This window comes from Helianthus annuus, chromosome 8 (assembly GCF_002127325.2).
Source record: "Helianthus annuus cultivar XRQ/B chromosome 8, HanXRQr2.0-SUNRISE, whole genome shotgun sequence".
Classification (NCBI taxonomy): Eukaryota; Viridiplantae; Streptophyta; class Magnoliopsida; order Asterales; family Asteraceae; genus Helianthus; species Helianthus annuus.
The window spans coordinates 96,236,401-96,248,413 of NC_035440.2; positions in this window are offsets into that span (position 1 = coordinate 96,236,401).

Genomic DNA, 12,013 nt, shown 5'->3' on the forward strand with positions numbered 1-12,013 from the left:
TGACTTGAACATAAAACCACTATGTTATTCGATCACAAACATATTGCTTGCCAAAGGTCTAGAGACATTTGAAAAGTTTGATGAGTAAATGTATCTACAATACAAACTCCTAGATGCATTACCATTTTTCTGAATTATGCTAGGATAAATAGCCATGTACTAATATTGTTACATTTTCAATCAAGTACACACACAAACTTAGTATCTGCATTGTCTCCTAATCCTCACTTGTGTCTTACCTTTGACGTTATGCACCAAGGCTCTCAATTATAAAATCATGAAATACGCATTAATAAAGGAATTATCTAACCATTAGATAGGGATGGCAATTTTGACACGGACACGATAACACGACACGAAACTATACGAAGTTAACAGGTTTCGGGTTTGGCGTTAACAGGTTTCCTGTAGATAACAGGTCGACACGATAAGACCTGTTTAAATTTCGTGTTTAAATATGTTAAAACCCGTTAACCTGTTAAGACCCGTTAGTGACTTGTTTATAATTTTAAATTATAAAATATGTGAGGAAATGTGGAGTCAGACGTGGGGTACGTAATAAGGTATACCCATATTTGAAATCCATTAATTCACTTTCATATCATATAGTATAGTATCGTATCGTATAGTGTATAGTATAAGTCTCGTATAGGTCCCTTATAAGTCTTGTATATGCCTATAGGCCTATACGAGACCTAAACCACACCTACAGTCCTATACAAGACATATACTACACCTACAAGCCTATACAAGTGTTGTATCTTATCCTATAGTCTCGTATCGTATTGTATTGTATCGTATCGTATCGTATAGTGTAGAATAAATCCCGTATAAGTCTCGTATAGGCATCGTATAATTAATACTAGTGTTATTATAATTAATATAAGTTTTTTATAATTAATATTAGTGTTATTGATATTAATATGAGTTTTTTATAATTAATATTAGTGTTATTGATATTAAAAAGTGAAAACAAAAAAAAATATACATCGCATACAAGGCTAGACTAGGCGTCTAGTGTGGTCCAAAAGACCATTATAGCCCTGTTTTGTCCCAAGTCTAGCCCTAACTCAGGGGTATAATATTCTTTTAAACAACCATAGACACCAGTCTAGCCCTGTATGCAACGTTTATTTTATTTTATTTTTTGTTCTCTTTTTAATATTAGTGTTATTGATATTAAAAAGAGAAAACAAAAAAATATATATATGTCGCATACATGGTTGGGCGTCTAGCGTTGTCCAAAAGACCATTATAGCCCTGTGTTGCCCCCAGTCTAGCCTTAACTCAGGGGAATAATAGTTTTTTAAACAACGCAAGACGCTCAGACTAGCCCTGTACGGGGCGTATATTTTTATTTTGCAAACCCCCCCCCCCCTTGAAGTTTTAAAATTTCAAAAAATAAAATGGCAAATTACCATTTTAGCCTTGAGAGACCCCCGGTCTAGGCCTAACTCAGGGCTAAAATGGTAATTAACCATTTGAGCATAATAGTTCTCAAATGGTTAATTACCATTTTAGCCCTGAGTTAGACCTAGAACAGGGGTGTCTCGGGGCTAAAATGGTAATTTGTCATTTTAGCCCAGATAGTCAAACTCTGCTTTGATCCACCACCGGTATCTCTTTAGCAGTAGTCTTTGAAACTTCTTCAGGCCGGTGAAAGCTGGTTTGTGTAATAACCCGACTTTTCGGATCGTTACCTTTCACCGCCATTTCTTTCGTAAACGCTTGTACTCGCGAGTTTTGATTAACGCTATGGGTTAAACTATATTTTCAACGCGTTTTAAACGCATATTACAACACTTACTATCACATTTAAACGCTACTTATAGCGCTTACTACTTAAAACACATTTTATCGCTTGTTACATCGCTTATCTAAACGTTTGTTACTTAAACACTATCGCAACGCAAACACAACGCAGACTCGAAACGCGGATTTGATTATGTTATATGTGTCAATTGTGTGATTACTTGTTTTGAATGTTATGTGGTTGTCAACGCAACGCTAATACGCTCAAGCGCTCACTTGCAACTCGATTAAACACAACGCAACGCTCAACAAACGAATAGACATCCGCCCGAATGGACATCCGCCCGGATGACCATCCGCCCGGACGCTTCCACTCACACCGATTTAAACCTCACTCAATCCCTTATAAATACTAGCCGTACACTTCATTTCAACACTTTGACACTCCCATTCGCTCCCAAGCTCTCAGTCGCGATTCAAGGCCATTTTATAAGCTTTTCTCCCCAAATCTTCGTTGGATGACCATCCGCCCGGACGCTTCCACTCACACCGATTTAAACCTCACTCACTCCCCTATAAATACTAGTCGTACGCTTCATTTCAACACTTTGACACTCCCATTCGCTCCAAAGCTCTCAGTCGCGATTCAAGTCCATTTTATAAGCTTTTCTCCCCAAATCTTCGTTAATCTTCATCTCTAATCACTTCTACACCATCTTCTTCATCAAAATCACACACCCACACTAACTCTTTCTCGAAATCATGTGGTTTGGACCTCTTGAAGGTGGTTTCCACTTGTTTTGCTTAGGCAAACTGTGGTGGGGCACCATTCAATCAAGATTGGTTCCAGATCTAAAGGATTTTCACATTTTTCAACTAAGTTATGAAAGATTTCCACACTTTTGCAACTTGTTTGAACTTTTCTTCGGTTTTTGCACAACTTGGATGGAATCAGGACTCGGTCAGACTCTCGACTCGTTCCTTAGTCGAAAGCCGGCTTGAAAACCTGATTTCCACCAAAGAGGTGAACACAGCGCGTTTGTTCGAATAGGCTGAGACCATCCGGCCGAATGAACTGGACTCAGTATTTTTCCGTTGTTTGACACATCGTCACGCCATCTCCGTTAACTCAAAATGTTTTACTTAGAAAATTTTATGAAACTTCAAACTACAGATCATTCGTCCGGATGACCATCCGTCCGAATGACCTAACCCTTATAATTTCCATTGTTTAAACGCTTTTAACTAAACTTCAAATTTTATCGATTCACAAACAACCACAGCCTATTCGAATGGCCATCCGTTCGAATGACCATCCGCCCAGATGGGACCTATCCGTTCGGATAGACTGTTGAACACTTTACCTCTCTCGATACTCTGTTCATAATCGTTCAGCCCTGAGGAAGACTTATGCTTCTGTTTCCGTGCACAGGCTAACTCAACGTGCTCCCTTCAATCCAATCCAGTTGTGTTTACTTGATAAACACACACTCTGAGTATACTCGAACCCATATTCATTTAACGCACGTTTGGGTGTTACATACGTTCTATATAAAAAACACAACACACAACGCAAACACTTTATAAACGGTAACCGCTCCCGCATGCAATACGTGATTTGTTGAATGCTTGTTACTATGCTTATACAGTGTTACACTAGACCGCCTCTAGCAACGATAGTACTATAGTTTGGACTCAGCACCTGTGTGACAAGGGTTGCTAGGGATCGCATTACTTTACTTCATGTGTTCGCTTCGGTGAACATGTGTCGCGCATACTCTACAACACAGTCTTGTGGTTAGGTTGTATCATTGTTGATAGTTACATGCTCCGCCCGTTACGTGTTACATGTTGGTTATGCATAAACGCTTTTCATATTATATTTATGTAAACTTGTGTACTCACCTTTACTTTATGTATTGACTTTATTTTAACGTATGTGTCTGGTTGATTGGATGTTATGTTCGAAATCAAGATAGGCAATCTAGAAACTCATCTAATAGAAATCTAGGTTCTCGGGCTTGTTTTGTTTAAGAGATGTGACTCTGTGATAATTGTTTGTGGAATGTTTCTTTATTGGTATGGGACAATGAACCTTTTAAATATTGCCATTTAATAGTTATTATGGATTTTCTTGAGCATCTGGTTCGCCCCGATGTTTCCATCATCAGTTGAGGTGTGACAGATTGGTATCAGAGCCATAACTATAGGGAATTAGGTCGAGTCGTGTAGAATTGACCTAGTCTATACTCTAAGTACCAACAGACCAGCTTTGTGCGAACCCAGTAGGGGTTTTTTACGAGCCCGCTTTTGATACTCTCATTCGAACTTGCGAAAACTACATCTTCGTGCGAACCCGCATACTACAGCTTCGTGCAAAGGCAACCTTTCCTAAGGTTGAAAACTATTTTTCCTTTCCTAAGGTTGTCACAATACACACGTTTTCGAAAACACTCGCATAACACAACCGAGTGATTTGGGTCGAGATTATGTGTGAAAACCAAGAACTCTCGATAAGATCACTCACTCTACACGTATTTTACTCTCGGCACGAGAATCTTCGTTGAGTTAGAAGTGACATCCATATCCCGACGAAATTCTCCATCTCTATCTCGTGGCTTTACCACACTTTCAGGAACGAAGTTGTTAAGTTAGGGGTGAAACCCGCATCTTAATGACCAGTTCTACTCCCTAATTTGATTTTACAACTCTCACCAAAGTCTCGATTATTTCAATGACCCGAGTCACGTAGTAACTGGAAGGATGAGTGTCGTTCGCCGTATTTCGGTGAGAGCACAGTCTATTAGGCCAAAGCGTGTACTCGAAATCGTTGCGAATAATCGAACCACTTTGGGTAGTCGATGTCTAACACCCAGGACACTCTATCGATTTTGAGCCTGCAATCGTCGATTTTACGCATTATCGATTTTATGTGTTTATATGTTTCGATTTTGGAGATTTTACGCTTTTCCGCTCATCGCTCATCAAAACGCGCATAACTCGCACAGCCCTCTCGCAACGTAAAACGCTAACTAATCGCAAACCAAACTAAGAACTCTCGTACGCTAAACTCCTCGCTACGCTACTCGCTACTGATTGCAACTCTCAAAGGCGCTACGCGGCTTTGAAAGGTAGGTGAATACGTGCAAAATATGTAGGTGAATACGTGCAAAATATGTCCTTACGTGGATTATGTGCTCATACGTGCTTATGTGTATAAGTGCTTATGTGGTTTATGTGCCTACGTGACTATGTGTTTACGTGCCGACGTGTTCCCGAGCTTTACCTAACAATAATAATAAGTATGTTGATTAAACGCAAAACTTTTCAAACGAAACCCGATATAATCGAATCTCATCTAATCCCTTTTGGGATGACATCTGCTGCAGAACTCACACTCGACAATGTCTTCCTTTGGCTCACACACTCAACGTGCTGCCCGCCGAAACCATGCTGACAAGCGTATTGCTTCACTTGTGGCCAAGGAAATAGCCAAGGTCATACCTCAGATTGTCAATGAGGTCAACCGGATCAGCAGCAAATCTTTTGTCGAGTCAAAGAGCGACGCACCTCAAACTCCCTTCAGCTTTAAACAATTCAAGGCCTGCGGTCCTACAAACTTCACTGGCGAAGATGGACCCAGTGCTATGTTCCAGTGGTTTAACTCAATCGAGGTCACCTTCAGGCAAAGCGGATGCCCAGAAAATCTCCGCATTGTGAATGCTACTGGAGTCTTCCAGTCCAGGGCACTGGATTGGTGGACTGCTGAGTGCAATAGGCGCGGTAACGATGCAGCTTATGGCCCTCATGGGAGGAACTCAGGGAGCTTATGATAAAGGAGTTTTGTCCTCCTCATGAAGTCCAAAAACTGGAGAATGAATTATGGCACATTAAGCAGGAAATAGGTGACAACGCTGGTCTAACGCTCATTTCAAGCAGCTGAGTATTATCTATCCTAGTTAGGTGGCCACGCCTGATATGACAATCAAGAAGTACATTGAAGCTCTTCCCGATTGTGTAGTCGACTTTGTCCAGGCAGCAAAACCTGCTACTATTGAGGAAACCTACCAACTCACAACTGAGATCAACGACAAGCGAGTCTTGGCTGGTTATTTCAAAACCTCGACCAAGAGTCTCAATCAAGCAACTGCTACACCCAGCACCGACCATGCAGCATCTCAGGGTTCAAAGTCTTTATGCTAGAGCCGCAAACGAAAGAACAACAACAAGAATTATGCTACTACCACCGCTCCACTCAATGTCGTCCCTGTACAACCCAACAACCAGAATCGCCCAGTTGCTACTGTTACCAACGCACCGCCTGCTAAGCGTGCGTACACCGGTGTCCACCCTCTGTGTCCTACATGCACCTATCATCATCCGACAGGGGTGAATTGTCGTTTCTATGCAAACTGCAACATCTATGGGCATTTCACTGGTCAATGCCGTTCAGGCCCCCATCAGCAAGCTGTTCAAGCTCCTCCAGCACCACTAGCACAACCCCTTGTTGTTCAGTGTAACCCAACAGTTCCAGCACCCGTTATAAATACTCGAACCTGCTACACTTGTGGTGACCCTAACCATTTTGCAAATGTCTGCCCTCACCGTGTTGTGAAACAAGAACCACCGCAACAACCACCGCAGCAACAACAGCAGCAACAGCAACAGCCACAACAAGCAGCCTGCGGAAGAACCTTCAATATCAACGTCCGCCAGGCTCAGACTGATAACAACGTTGTCAATGGTACGTTCTTTGTTAACGGTATTTATGCTTCGTGTTTATTTGATACTGGAGCCGATAATTGTTTTGTGTCGTTCGAATTCGAAATGCTCCTAAAACGTAAACGCGCTAACCTCCCAACGAACTTCGACGTAGAGACTGCCACCGGAAGAACCGTCACCGTCAGCTCAGTTCTTCGTGATTGTACACTCGAACTCAACAATCACGTTTTCCCGATCGATCTCATCCCAATGCAGCTTGGTAGTTTCGATGTCATAGTAGGCATGGATTTTCTTCGTGAAAATCATGCCGAAGTCGTTTGTTTCGAGAAGATGATTCGTTTCTCCCTCTCAAACGGTGATCAATTATGTGTTTGTGGCAATGTATCCTCGAAAGAACTGAAACTTATGTCGTGCATTCACGCAAGCAAGTATCTCCGCAAGGAATACTTGGCTTTTTTAGCCCATATTGTAGTAGCGAAGGAGGAAAAGAAAACTGTGAAGGACGTTCCAATTTTTCGTGCTTTTCCTAATGTCTCTCCTGACGATTTACCTGGTCTACCCCCTACCCGCGATATCGACTTCCGTATCGACCTCATTCCTGGAGCTAACCGTCCGAAATGCATGAACTTTCTCGCCAACTACAGGAGTTACTTGATAAAGGCTTCATACGCCCTAGCACATCGCCATGGGGCGCACCTGTCCTTTTCGTGAAAAAGAAGGATGGATCGTTCCGAATGTGCATCGATTATAGGGAACTCAACAAGCCTACTATCAAGAATCGCTATCCTTTACCCCGAATCGACGACTTATTCGATCAACTGCAAGGCGGTACCTGTTTCTCTAAGATGGACCTACGTTCTGGTTATCATCAATTGTGCATACAAGAGCAAGACATCCCTAAAACCACTTTTCGTGCCCGTTATGGCCATTATGAATTCGTTGTCATGCCTTTTGGTCTTACCAACGCACCCGAGGTCTTCATGGATTTGATGAACCGTGTGTGTAAACCCTTCCTTGATCGCTTCATTATCGTGTTTATCGATGATATCCTTATCTACTCGAAGTCGAGAGCCGAACATGCGCATCATCTTTGTTTAGTTCTTGAGCTTCTCCAAAGAAATCGCCTCTACGCTAAGTTCTCCGAGTGTGAATTTTGGCTCTAAGAGGTTCAATTTCTCGGTCATATCGTTAATAGTCAAGGAATTCATGTCGACCCCGCAAAGATTGAAGCAGTTAAGAGTTGAGTTACACTGAAACCCCATCCGAAGTTCGTTCCTTTCTCGGATTGGCGGGTTATTACCGTCGATTTATCGCTGATTTCTCTAAAATTGTCGTTCCTCTCACCTCCCTAACGCATAAAGACAAACCTTTTGTTTGGGGAACCGAATAAGAGGATGCCTTTCAAACTCTTAAGCGTATGCTTTGCAACGCCTCCGTACTCGCGCTACCCGATGGAAACGACGACTTTGTTGTTTATTGCGATGCCTCTAACCTAGGTCTTGGTTGTGTTCTTATGCAACGAGACAAGGATATCGCGTATGCGTCTCGACAACTCAAGGTCCATGAGAAGAACTACACAACCCACGATCTCAAACTCGGGGCAGTTGTTTTCGCGTTAAAGATTTGGCGACACTACCTGTATGGTACCAAGTGTACGGTATTCACCGACCATAAGAGCCTGCAACACATCTTGAACCAGAAAGAACTAAACATGCGCCAACGCAGATGGGTTGAACTTCTCAATGACTACGATTGTGAGATACGCTACCACCCAGGCAAGGCAAACTTCGTCGCTAACGCTCTTAGCCAACGAAGCTATTTACATAGTGTTCGTAATGTTCAAGCCCAACACGACCTCGAAGCCCTCATTCGCCATGCTCAACACGCCTGTTTTCTCGAGAACACCTTGAAGGAAGAAAGAATCTGCGGAACCAAAAATCAATTAGCGAATAAACCGAATGGTATTTTCACTATCTCGACCGTATTTGGATTCCTAGTCGCAATAATCTCCGAGAGATTTTGCTGACTGAAGCCCACAAATCCCGATACTCCATTCACCCCGGTGCCGACAAGATGTACCAGGACCTTCGCTCCAGGTATTGGTGGCCGGGAATGAAGAAGGTTATCGCTCTATATGTTTCGAAATGCCTAACTTACTCGAAAGTTAAGGCCGAACAACAGCGACCCTCTGGCTTACTCGAACAACCCGAGATCCCAATGTGGAAATGGGAGAGTATTTCCATGGACTTCATTACGAAACTCCCTCGCACGCCATCCGGTCATGATAGCATTTGGGTTATCGTAGATCGTCTTACGAAATCCGCTCACTTTTTACTGATACGAGAAGACTACAAGGTTGAACGATTGGTACGAATCTATACCGACGAAGTCATTTGTCGACACGGGACACCTTGTGACATCATCTCTGACCGCGATGGTCGATTTACCTTGCGTCTCTGTGAAACATTCCAAGCCGCTCTCGGTACGACTCTTAACCTTAGTACCGCATTCCACACCAGACCAACGGTCAGACTGAGCGCATAATCCGCACCCTTGAAGACATGATTCGTTCATGCGTTATAGATTTTGGTGGTAATTGGGATTCACATTTACCTTTAGTAGAATTCTCGTACAATAACAAATCACGCTAGTTTTCAAATGGCACCCTTTGAGGCATTATATGGTAGAAAATGTCGATCGCCTATTGTATGGCACGAGATCGGAGACGCTCAAATCACCGGTCTTGAGATATTACAAGAAACGACTGACTAGATCCTCTAGATACGAGACAATCTCCTGAAAGCTCGGACTCGTCAAAAGATCTACCCCGATAAACGCCGCAAGCCCCTTAAGTTCGAAGTTGGAAATCACGTACCCCTAAAGGTTTCACCTTGGAGGGGGTGATCCGATTCGGCAAGAAAGGAAAGCTAGCGCCACGATACATGGGTCCCTTTAAGATTCTTGAGAGAATTGGTAAAGTGGCTTACCGACTTGAATTATCGGAGTAACTCGGCAATGTACATCCGACTTTCCACGTCTCGAACCTCAAAAGTTGCCTAGCTGAAGAAAATCTCCACGTACCTCTCGAAGATTTGCAAGTTAACGAGACTCTACACTTTGTGGAAAGGCCAGTAGAAAGCATGGATCAAGAGACCAAGAAACTTCGACGCTCACGCATTCCTATAGTGAAGGTTCGCTAGGAAAGCAAACGCGGCGCCGAGTTCACGCATTCCTATATCCACAACTCTTTGTTACGCCTGCTCCTTAATTTCGGGATGAAATTTCCTAAAGTAAGGGAGGCTGTAACAACCCGACTTTTCGGATCGTTACCTTTCATCGTCATTTCTTTCGTAAACGCATATTACAACACTTACTATCACATTTAAACGCTACTTATAACGCTTAATACTTAAAACGCATTTTATCGCTTGTTACATCGCTTATCTAAACGCTTGTTACTTAAACGTTATCGCAACGCAAACTCAACGTGGACTCAAAACGCGGATTATGTTATATGTGTCAATTGTGTGATTACTTGTTTTGAATGTTATGTGGTTGTAAACGCAACGCTTATATGCTCAAACGCTCACTCGCAACTCGATTAAACGCAACGCAACGCTCAACAAACGAACCAAAAGTTGGAAAACTAGCAAACACAACTTAGCCGTCTGAATGGACATCCGCCCGAATGGACATCCGCCCGGATGACCATCCACCCGGATAACCATCCATCCGGATGACCATCCGCCCGGACGCTGCCACTCACATCGACTTAAACCTCGCTCACTCCCCTATAAATACAAGTTGTACGCTTCATTTCAACACTTTGACACTCTCATTCGCTCCCAAGCTCTCAGACGCGATTCAAAGCCATTTTGGAAGCTTTTCTCACCAAATCTTCGTTAATCTTCATCTCTAAACACTTCTACACCATCTTCTTCATCAAAATCACACACCCGCACTAACTCTTTCTCGAAATCATCTGGTTTGGACCTCTTGAAGGTGGTTTCCACTCGTTTTTCTTAGGCAAACTGTGGTGGAGCACCATTCAATCAAGATTAGTTCCAGATCTAAAGGATTTTCACATTTTTCAACTAAGTTATGAAAGATTTCCATACTTTTGCAACTTGTTTGAACTTTTCTTCGGTTTTTGCACAACTTGGATGGAATCAGGACTCGGTCAGACACTCGACTCGTTCCTTAGTCGAAAGCCGGCTTGAAAACCTGATTTCCACCAAAGAGATGGATCGATTAACAGGTCAAACACGAATCTTCATCAAGAACAGCGCGTTTGTTCGAATGGGCTGAGACCATTCAGCCGAATGAACTGGACTTGGTATTTTTCCGTTGTTTAACACGCCGTCACGCCGTCTCCGTTAACTCAAAAACTTTTACTTAGAAAATTTTACGAAAATTCAAACCACAGATCATTCGTTCCGATGACCATCCGTCCGAATGACCTGACCCTTATAATTTCCATTGTTTAAACGTTTTTAACTAAACTTCAAATTTTAACGATTCACAAACAACCACAGCCTATTCGAATGGCCATCCGTTCAAAAGGCCATCCGCCCAGATGACTACCTGCCCGGATGACCATCCGTCCGGATGGGATCTATCCGTTCGGATAGACTGTTGAACACTTTACCCCTCTCGATACTCTGTTCATAATCGTTCAGCCCTGAGGAAGACTTATGCTTCTGTTTCCGTGTACAGGCTAACTCAACGCGCTCCCTTCAATCCAATCCAGCTGTGTTTACTTGATAAACACACACTGTGAGTATACTCGAACCCATTTTCGTTTAACTCACTTTTGGGTGTTACATACGTTCTATATCAAAAACACAACACACAATGCAAACATTTATAAATGTTAACCGCTCCCGCTTGCAATACGTGATTTGTTGAATGCTTGTTACTATGCTTATACAGTGTTACACTAGACTGCCTCTAGCAACGATAGTACTATAGTTTGGACTCAGCACCTGTGTGACAGGGGTTGGTAGGGATCACATTACTTTACTTTACATGTTCACTTCGGTGAACATGTGTCGCGCATACTCTACAACGCAGTCTCGTGGTTAGGTTGTATGATTGTTGATAGTTACATGCTTCGCCGTTACGTGTTACATGCCGGTTATGCATAAACGCTTTTCATACTATATCTATGCAAACTTCTGTACTCACCTTTACTTTATGTATTGACTTTTATTTTAACATACGTGACAGGTTGATTGGATGTTATGCTGAAATCAAGATAGGCAGTCTAGAAACTCATCTAATAGAAATCTAGGTTGTCGGACTTGTTTTGTTTAAGAGATGTGACTCTGTGATAACTGTTTGTGTAATGTTTGTTTAATGGTATGGGACAATAAACCTTTTAAATATTGCCATTTAATAGTTGTTATGGATTCTCTTGAGCAATCTGGTTCGCCTAGTGTCGCGCCCTGATGTTTCCGCCATCGGTTGGGGTGTGACAGTTTGTTACTAGCCCGCCTACGATCGAATTGAAAAAACACCTCCGGACAAGGGACGAAGG